The 8,363-nt window shown below is 45.0% G+C and overlaps 1 pseudogene; it reads right to left on the reverse strand.

Annotated features, from left to right (window-relative positions):
• Window positions 1-554: 554 nt before the first annotated feature.
• LOC113565442 lies at window positions 555-3,849 on the reverse strand (annotated as a pseudogene).
• Window positions 3,850-8,363: the final 4,514 nt, after the last annotated feature.

Here is an 8,363-nt window from a genome sequence, read left to right on the forward strand (position 1 = left end):
TCCGCGCTGGATTGTTCGGTTTGTTGTATTTATTTTGCATTTTGGCAGCATCTTGTTAGCTGCCTTTTGAACTTAAACCCTGGACTCGGCCACTCGGAAGGCATCTGCGGAGCCTTCCCCCCCTCTCCCCGACATAATCAGGGTAAACGGCTAAGCGGCTCAGAGACGCTGCGAAACGCGATCCCATTCTCAGTTCGAGGGCCATTTGAGGCAGTCACGTTTAGTCCTTAAAGAATGAAGCAGGAATCCTTTAAATTGTTGGGTTCTCTAAAGGACAATGACCTCCAATATATTCTGTGTAAAAGCTACATATGTGAATAATATTTGAATATTTTCAGGAGTTTGGAGGAGGAAGAGATTTTTGTGATTGTTCCAGTGCACTTGGGTTGCAGAAATATATATCCAAGTTGACTCATTTGGTAGATTAAAAGGAGGGAAAACGTTCAACAATTATGTATAAATTTATAAGAAATGCTTCTGTGAGTTTAAGGTTTCAAATTTGGTATTCCTACCACGTTACAATAACTCGACAAAGAGCGTTCCAATCTTACTCGTTACTCGTTCTCTTGAGCACGCTGTCGTCCCTTCGGATTAGTCAGATGGATTGACAGCTGATTGGCGCGCTTCTTTGAGGAGACGGCGAGTGCGATCTTACCGCAGTAGATGCGCTTCTACATCATCAGGACCTCCAGCTCTCGGACATTGTACACCAGGAGTTCCTTGAAGACAGTAGGCAGCATATGGTGTGCTTGTTGGAGCCGTAACCGATCTTGGGCATCAAGTACTGGCCATTGAAGCGACGACTTGCTCTGTTGTCAATACCTTTAGGCTTTAGACTTGGCTTAGAGATCCGACTGCTGACGGATGAGGTGCTTGGTGCGCTTCTTATTGATCTAGGGCCGAATCGCTGGCGAATCGTTTCTTTGGAGCGCTTCTTGTAAAGAGCTATCTGACTCTTGACTCTCAAATAATATCGATATAAATCAAAACTATGGCATGTAAGAGGGATGTTCCTTGAGGGATTTAGGATATGAAACAACATATATCATAACAGATAAAACTTATTGAAAACTGAACATCTTCCAGGTTAATCTTATCCGATTCACCTTCATTTCTGTACGATATTAACTTTATAAATGAAAAGTCATTCCATTGCAGACCAACGAAATGTATATTAGTCGATGGCCCTGCCTAATCCTTTAGAGCCTTGGCAGCACATTTCTCTTCATGATTCGACTCGTTCACACTTGGCCATTTGTAATTGTTTCGCCCCTGCAATCGATAACAATTTAAATCCATTGCTGCCAATAAACAATTATTGCTGTTGCCGGCAAAACGAAACTGGGACCGAAATATCTATGCTCCGGCCACTGCCGCCTCTGTGCAGCTGCCGCGGCTCAAATGGGGCCTAGGCGAGCAGCCCATTAGCCACAGGCGGGCAGTCGCACTCGAGTGTAAGCCATGGCCAGACACAATGCTGGATGGCAGCTGAGCGGCTGAGCTTTTTATCTTCATAAAAACGCAGCCAGACAGAACAGACAGAGGCGGACAGACCGACAGACCGGCAGACCGCCAGACAGAACCACCCAGACAGAATCCAAAACGAAATTCATTGCAAAAATGTTCGGGAATTGGCGACCGAAATATGGGACTGGGGGGGGACTCCACTAAACGGGAAAATCCATCGAGGAGCACTAAATAAAGTTCGCAGTGAAAAACTATTTGGGGGGCGAAAAAAATTCACTTAGAATGTCATAGACAGAAAATAACAACAGCCCCCAACAGCAACAGGAAAAAAGGAGGTGTTTTCCCCCCTTTTTGCAAATTAGAAAAGAGGCAATGGAAAGGCCATGTTCGAGAGTGGATGGGATTGCAGTGGGCCAAGAGAAACAAACCGAAACAGGAAATTAAAATCGAATCGTGTGTGTCTGCTATCTATGAAAATACCTATACAATTGTATGCTGTGTACCATATATATTTCTACGCAGACTGGTCCACCAGAGAAGGCCAGAGGCTCTTGGGACACCCTCTGATAACACTAGTCAACAAAAGGGGTCTTTTTTCCCTGGAGTAGATCGGTTTTTGGGCCTTTTAATTTTTCTTTTTTAATTGTTATTTTTAATTTTTAATTTTTTTGTATTTTAATTTTTTAATTTATTTTGTAAAAATATTTTTTAGGGTTCGAAATTTTTAAAAAATTATTTTTAGGAAATAAACATAAAAAGGGTATTATTTTAGATGGTTTTTTCTGAGGTAAGTTGGCGAGAACCAGTTATTCCTGGTTTTGAATAGTTTTGCTATTTTTAGAAATTAAAAAAAAATTAGATTTTTGTTGTTTTATATTTTAGTCGTTTACTAGGCTTCGTTTTAGGCATCGCTTGTCAAAATCTAGGGTTAAAAGGCAGTTAGGCTGGAGCTCCCAGAACTCATTTATATTCTACCAAAATTGTACAATTATTTCTGTCTCAGACTAAGTACATAATTCTTAATTTTCTCGGAGAACGATTAGTTTTTTTATTGATTTATTTTGGAGTAAATTGTTGGGAGTGGTCGGAAGACGATGAATCTGCAATGCCCAGATACTTCAAGAGTACCAACAGGGCTCGAGACATTGTGGCACTATCTCTGCTTAACTATTGAAGACTTTGCATCCAAAAATACCCACCGAAAGGTAGGTAATTCTTTAGGCAAATGAATGGCCTCAAATCTATCAAAGAAAGTGGTTCTAACTCTTTTCTTTTATGCCTTGGCTGTTGACTAGTGTAAGTAGACGGCCAAATACTCGCACAGAAAGTGTTTAATTTGATATGGCCCTGGGGAACGGGAACGGGGAGTGGGACGTGGACGGAGGGGTCACAGCTCAGCATTGGGCAGTCAAAAGTTTGGCTCGTTACCTTGACTCCCAGAATTTATGTTGAAAGTTTTTCTGGGTCTGTGTCTGTGTCTGTGTCTGTGCCCCTCTGTGTCGGTGTCTCCGCGCGTGGGCAAATTATGCAATTTTAACGCATAAATTTCACGACCCGCGACTCGCCCCGCGGCCGCGGCCATTGCAGGGGAGGAAGCTCCAGACTCAGTCGCAGTTCCAGTTCCAGGCCCATCTTCGACTTCCTCCAGGAACTTCGACCCAACTGCGACTGTCTAATTAAAGCACCCAGCTGCCGGAGCATCTTTCCTGTCCCAGTGGCAGTGGCAGTGGCAGTGGCAGTCGCAGTCCTTGTCTCTGTCCGGGTTCCCCTCTCAGCCTGCAGTGGGTGGGTATCCTCCCGAAGAGAACAAAACTTTTTATAGCCTGGCGGGAGAGTATTCTTTCCTATATAAACGATCCAGAATGGGTAGCATTTCATCTTTTTCATCGTAATTCCCATGAGGAAGAAAGCACTCCACCGATCTCCCGCAATGAGCCTCAGCAGATATCTGCTCAGATATTCATATATCACCTTTAAGTGTATTCCATCTTCGTATCGGCCTGGCTAGTGTCTGGGGCCTGGTGAGGGTCCCGCTCGTAAATATAAAAGTTGGCATCGCTCCCCGGAGACAAATCGGTTTGATTTTGATTGCATCTTTTACGGCCTTTGGCACCTTATAACTTTCCAGCTTCACCTTGCCCGACCGGCCGCCTGAATCTTTCAAGTGGCAACAAGGGCTGAAGCCGAAGCAGACGCCTGGGTGGGGGTCGGGGTCGAGGTGGAGCCCAAAAAAATTACTATCATGACTGCCGCTCGTCTTAATCCAGCCATCCGCCACTCGGCCTCGCTGCCACTCTGCCCCTCTGCCCCACCGCCACTCTGCCCCAGGCCAAACTGCAGTTGGGGGGCATTATTGAGCATGTCCTGTATGTGTTTCGTCATGTTCTGTCTCTCCTCAGCCCTCTGTCCTCTCTCGTTGGTCCTTGGTCCTTGTTTGCCGTCCGCTCGGTTTTTCTTGCCGGGATAAGCTCGTAAAACTTTTCGTAAGCCAACAGCCACCAAAGAGGAAGAAAAACTTGAGTTTGTTTATTTGTTGTTTCGCTTTTCCGCTTTTGTTTTTTGTTTGCCGGAAGTTTTACGAGAATGCGTGAGCCGAAAGGTGACCAAACGGCATGGGGACCAGGAGCTATAGGGTTCTGCCTCTGGTCTTGGTCTTTAATGAATCGTCGTGGGGGGGAGCAGGCGGAGTCACCTTTGAGCAAAGTGGGGAAACGGCGCCCCACAGGAAGAGGCGGAGGAAGCCGTGTCCTGGCCGGCAGAAAATGTCACTCACAAAATACTTTTACAATTGAAATGTCAATAATGTTTTATGACATTGGAACGAAACAGACTGGAAGAGGGACGTGGAGAATAAACCCCAAACAACAAAAAGAGGCGGCCGGGCCGAAAATATTTTCATTCGCCTGACAAATCTTGACATGCAACAGCAATCAAAAGCGAAGGACGGGCAGGGGCACGGCCCGATAGGAGGGGGACACCATTTTGTGGCCTGTCTAGCGGTGTTTGCCTGAAATTGGCCACAAACCAAAACATAAAGTAGAAGCGGAAAAAAAGGAGAGCGGAGAGAAATCCAATTCAAAATGCCATCAGACATTCTAATTTCATTCATTTTTCAATAGAAACCCAAGTTCCGAGCCACTCACTTCCTTAGGGCCGCATAAATTTCGATTCTGATAAGGTGGAACAGGCCGAAACCGACGTCAGCGCCCAGAGTGAGAGACTGTTCCTCTGGCGTGACAGCAAATGTTGGCTTACACTCGTTTCGGCCAAATTGAATTTCTGTTTCTATGATTTCAGCTTGTAGTCTGCAATTGTAGTCCTTCATCGAGCCCGACTTTTTGGAAGGCCGCATTAACCAAAGGAGTCCTAACTGAACCATAAATCTGAACCACCTTATCCTTTAAAGACTGCCCTGGCCTCAGCCAAGTGCAAGTTTATCTCACTCTTCTGCTCTGTTGTCTTTTCTTCCTTCTAACGCTTTCCATTTGCATTCGCGGCACGACTGCAGAGGTGACACTAACCCATTTCGAGGCGTTACCGCAGCACCATCTGCACTCCAGAAACGCAGAAATGCAGAATGGCAGCTGGAAGGTGAGACAAATGTTTTGGGAATACTTCAATCTTCGTGTATCTGATTTCTAGATGGGATTTCAAGGTAGGAAACCTGCGTTAAGGACTTGTTAGGGGGCAAAGTCTTGGAAGATACAACTTTTCCAAACAACTGTCATAGAAAAGATACATTTTCCAAAGACTCAGCAGCCCCCTCTATGCCATACACCCCATATTGTATTGAATGGCTACGCAGGCCGCGAAGGTCGTTAGTTAGGGCCTGGGCCCGCGGCGAGATGCTGGCCAAATGAAATTAGCCATTACGCATTGTTTGATCTGCCAAGTGAAATTGAATTGGACCGCAAAATGATAATTAGCATCATAAAGCAGGGCTCCAGAGCTCCGTGTAAACTAATTAAAACCGTAATTACAAGTACGGCGACTGCAAGGGCGGCACTGGTCGAGCATCGACGGACACGTTTCGCACGGAATGCAATCACCAATGAATTGTGGCAATTATTGCTTTATAAATAACTGTAAGCGCACTGCCAGCAAGTGGTTCTCTCGGTGTACATTTGAGGGTGTGCATTTATTGGAGCCTGTGTGTGTGTGCAGGCAATTTATGAGCCTCAATGCGACGTCTTTCCCTCCCTCTTGAGTCGAAAAGCAGGCCCATGAAATGTTCTGCGGCAGATTAGATGTTAAGCCACGACAGCCGCAGTTCGATCTGAAAGATGAACGATGCTAATGAGCAATAATTGATTTGGGTAACAAGGATATATTTTTGTGATTCGTTTTTCAAATTATTTGCTCTTTTCTTTCCTCACGCCGAATTCAGAACACAGATCCGACAACCTGCATCTATAGGCTTTTCAGCTGAAGAGATAGTCTGTGTGTGAGCAGGGACTGGATGGACCTGGCCTCTGCCCCATTCTAACTCCTACACAAAGGGCTATTAGCTGTACCAGCCAGTGCATAGGGCACGATAGTCCCACTGGAGATCCTACTGCTCAGATCCGCAATGATCCAATATCGGATCGTAATAGTATTCCCAGTTTATTCTGAGCTGTGCACTACGAAAGTATTGTCTTTCGTTGTCTTCTTTACAATTTACTGTTTGCTATTGTTCACTGGCTGTCCCATGATGAAATTATACAAGCTGGTCCGCTCCCGTAACGCATTCTCTTTTCGGGTCTTATTTTGTTCAGCACAAAAGCACAGTTCGTTATTCTATCTTTCTCCCTTCAAACATGGCATCAAAGCGCGTTCAGTAGTGTTAAGAGTAAAATAAGACCCGAGAGAGGGTTAGCGGACCAGCTTGTACAATTTCATCGTGGCCTGTACCATTGAACTTTTTTTGTGTGTGTGATTCACTGGTTACATGCCGCTACGGATCAAAATTCAACTGAAGACCAGATATGTATTTAAATATACACTTAAATGGACTTAAATACTCTTAGCTTTGAATGGCTGCTTTATTCGTCCTGGCATTATTCGAACGCACTTGAGATTCTTAAAGCGAATGGGACATTCGTCGTTATGTAAATTGTATTCCTTGTGTATTTGGCACATCGATAACATTATTAGCAACAAATTGCCCAAAGACGTCTCAAGGGGCGGCACTGGTCTACTGCTACTGACTGCTGACCAATTTTGTCAGCTTTGCCAATTTGGGGCTACCCTCGTCTTTGGTTTTCGGCCCTTTGCTATTCTTTTTTGCTGTATTTTGCCCAGCCGGAGAGGGGTTAGGGGACTGGAACTCAATGGGCTGCCGGGATTTGGAGTGCGTCCGCTGTCAACGACATTTGTTGAACGCTTCTTTGGACACGCCGTCTCTCCTCTGCCCACAATCGTCTCAGCCCTCTCTGTGGGACTTATGAAGCATCAGGCATTGTCATGCCAGGACAATCGTTGACAGCAAGGACAGCGTCGAGTTTTTCTTTCGTTTCGCACACGAAACGCTCCCTAGTTGAGCGCAGCTGCTTCAAAATATAATAAATACTCGCAAATAAACATAATTTATAAGTAGCAGATTTTTTACGTCTGTGTTGGCACAAATACTCGTACTTAAGCGCACCCGGACTCGCCCCCAGATACTTTTCGTGAGTTTTTCCTCTTTTTCTTTTGCACAGTGCTCGTGGACTCGTGTATTCCTACACAGGAAAAGCTCAGATAAGACGGATTATTCGGAGGCCGTCTGTTGGAGCACCTGGATATCGGGTACTGGAAGATATAGAGTGCTGTCTTCTGGTCTACGCCACCGGAAGTTGAGGAAACGCCGTTGCATCTACTGTTTGCTTGTCACATTATTGACTCAAGTCGGAATGCTCGTTCTCTCTGTATCAGTGAATGTTATCTCGGTGCTCGGAAACCCTTTCTACTACCCCAAAATTACACCATACACCATATTAAATCGAATTTCACGGCCAATAAAATTATCAGCATACCGAATCATATCTCTTCCATGTGTATATAGTAGTCGGATCGATCAGTTCGTCTAACTAGTCATACAACAGGTTCATCGAAACATTGAACTATGGACATGGTGTACCTATTTTTGGCCTTACTGTTCTTTGAAAGCGCAACGGCAGACTGCTGCCATTCGATTATCGGAATTAACCTAAAACGCCGCTGCCAGGATTTCAAGCCACCACGCGGTATATATTGCGGCAGGGGCAGTTGCAATATATTCGGATGCGCCTGCTATGGCGGATGTAGAGAGCTGGAAGTCGGAACTCCTTGGTTTGAAGATCATTAGTGCAAAATAAAACATTGGCTTCAGATTTATTTGTTCTATTATATATCAAGATATAGCGGACAATGCTGTCAGTCAGTATGGCTCCGCTCCGACAGAGCGCGCACACATTGCACGACGAAGAGCGTGTGAGTAAGAGGCAGAGGCAGAAAATGAGTAATCACGTGGAAGGCGTTGCGAAGCCTCGGCATTTTATTTGTTCTTTCTGGCTATAATAATAATTTGATCTGAAACAAACATGATTGCGATATCACGGGAGTCTGGATTCAAAAGCTCGTTGCTTCAGCTCTTATCGACTCTGACAACTAGGCGTCGAGTCAGCGCCCGGATATCGTTCTCCGTCCAACTTTTTGCATCATAATTTAACCATCCAGCATTTAAAATCGAATTTCACGGCAAATATCATTATTGGCATATGGAATTAGATCTCTTGCGACCTACCAGGTGGATCGATCAGTTCAGAAGCGAACTTGGAGAGTCAATTATCGGCAAATATAACCGGTTCAAAGAAACATCGAACTATGGAATTGGCGCACTTATTTTTGGCCTTACTGTGCCTTAAAGGCGCTACGGCAATATGCTGCTATGGTAT

The sequence above is a fragment of the Drosophila persimilis genome, unplaced genomic scaffold (assembly GCF_003286085.1).
Source record: "Drosophila persimilis strain 14011-0111.01,24,50 unplaced genomic scaffold, DperRS2 tig00000124-arrow-pilon, whole genome shotgun sequence".
NCBI lineage: Eukaryota > Metazoa > Arthropoda > Insecta > Diptera > Drosophilidae > Drosophila > Drosophila persimilis.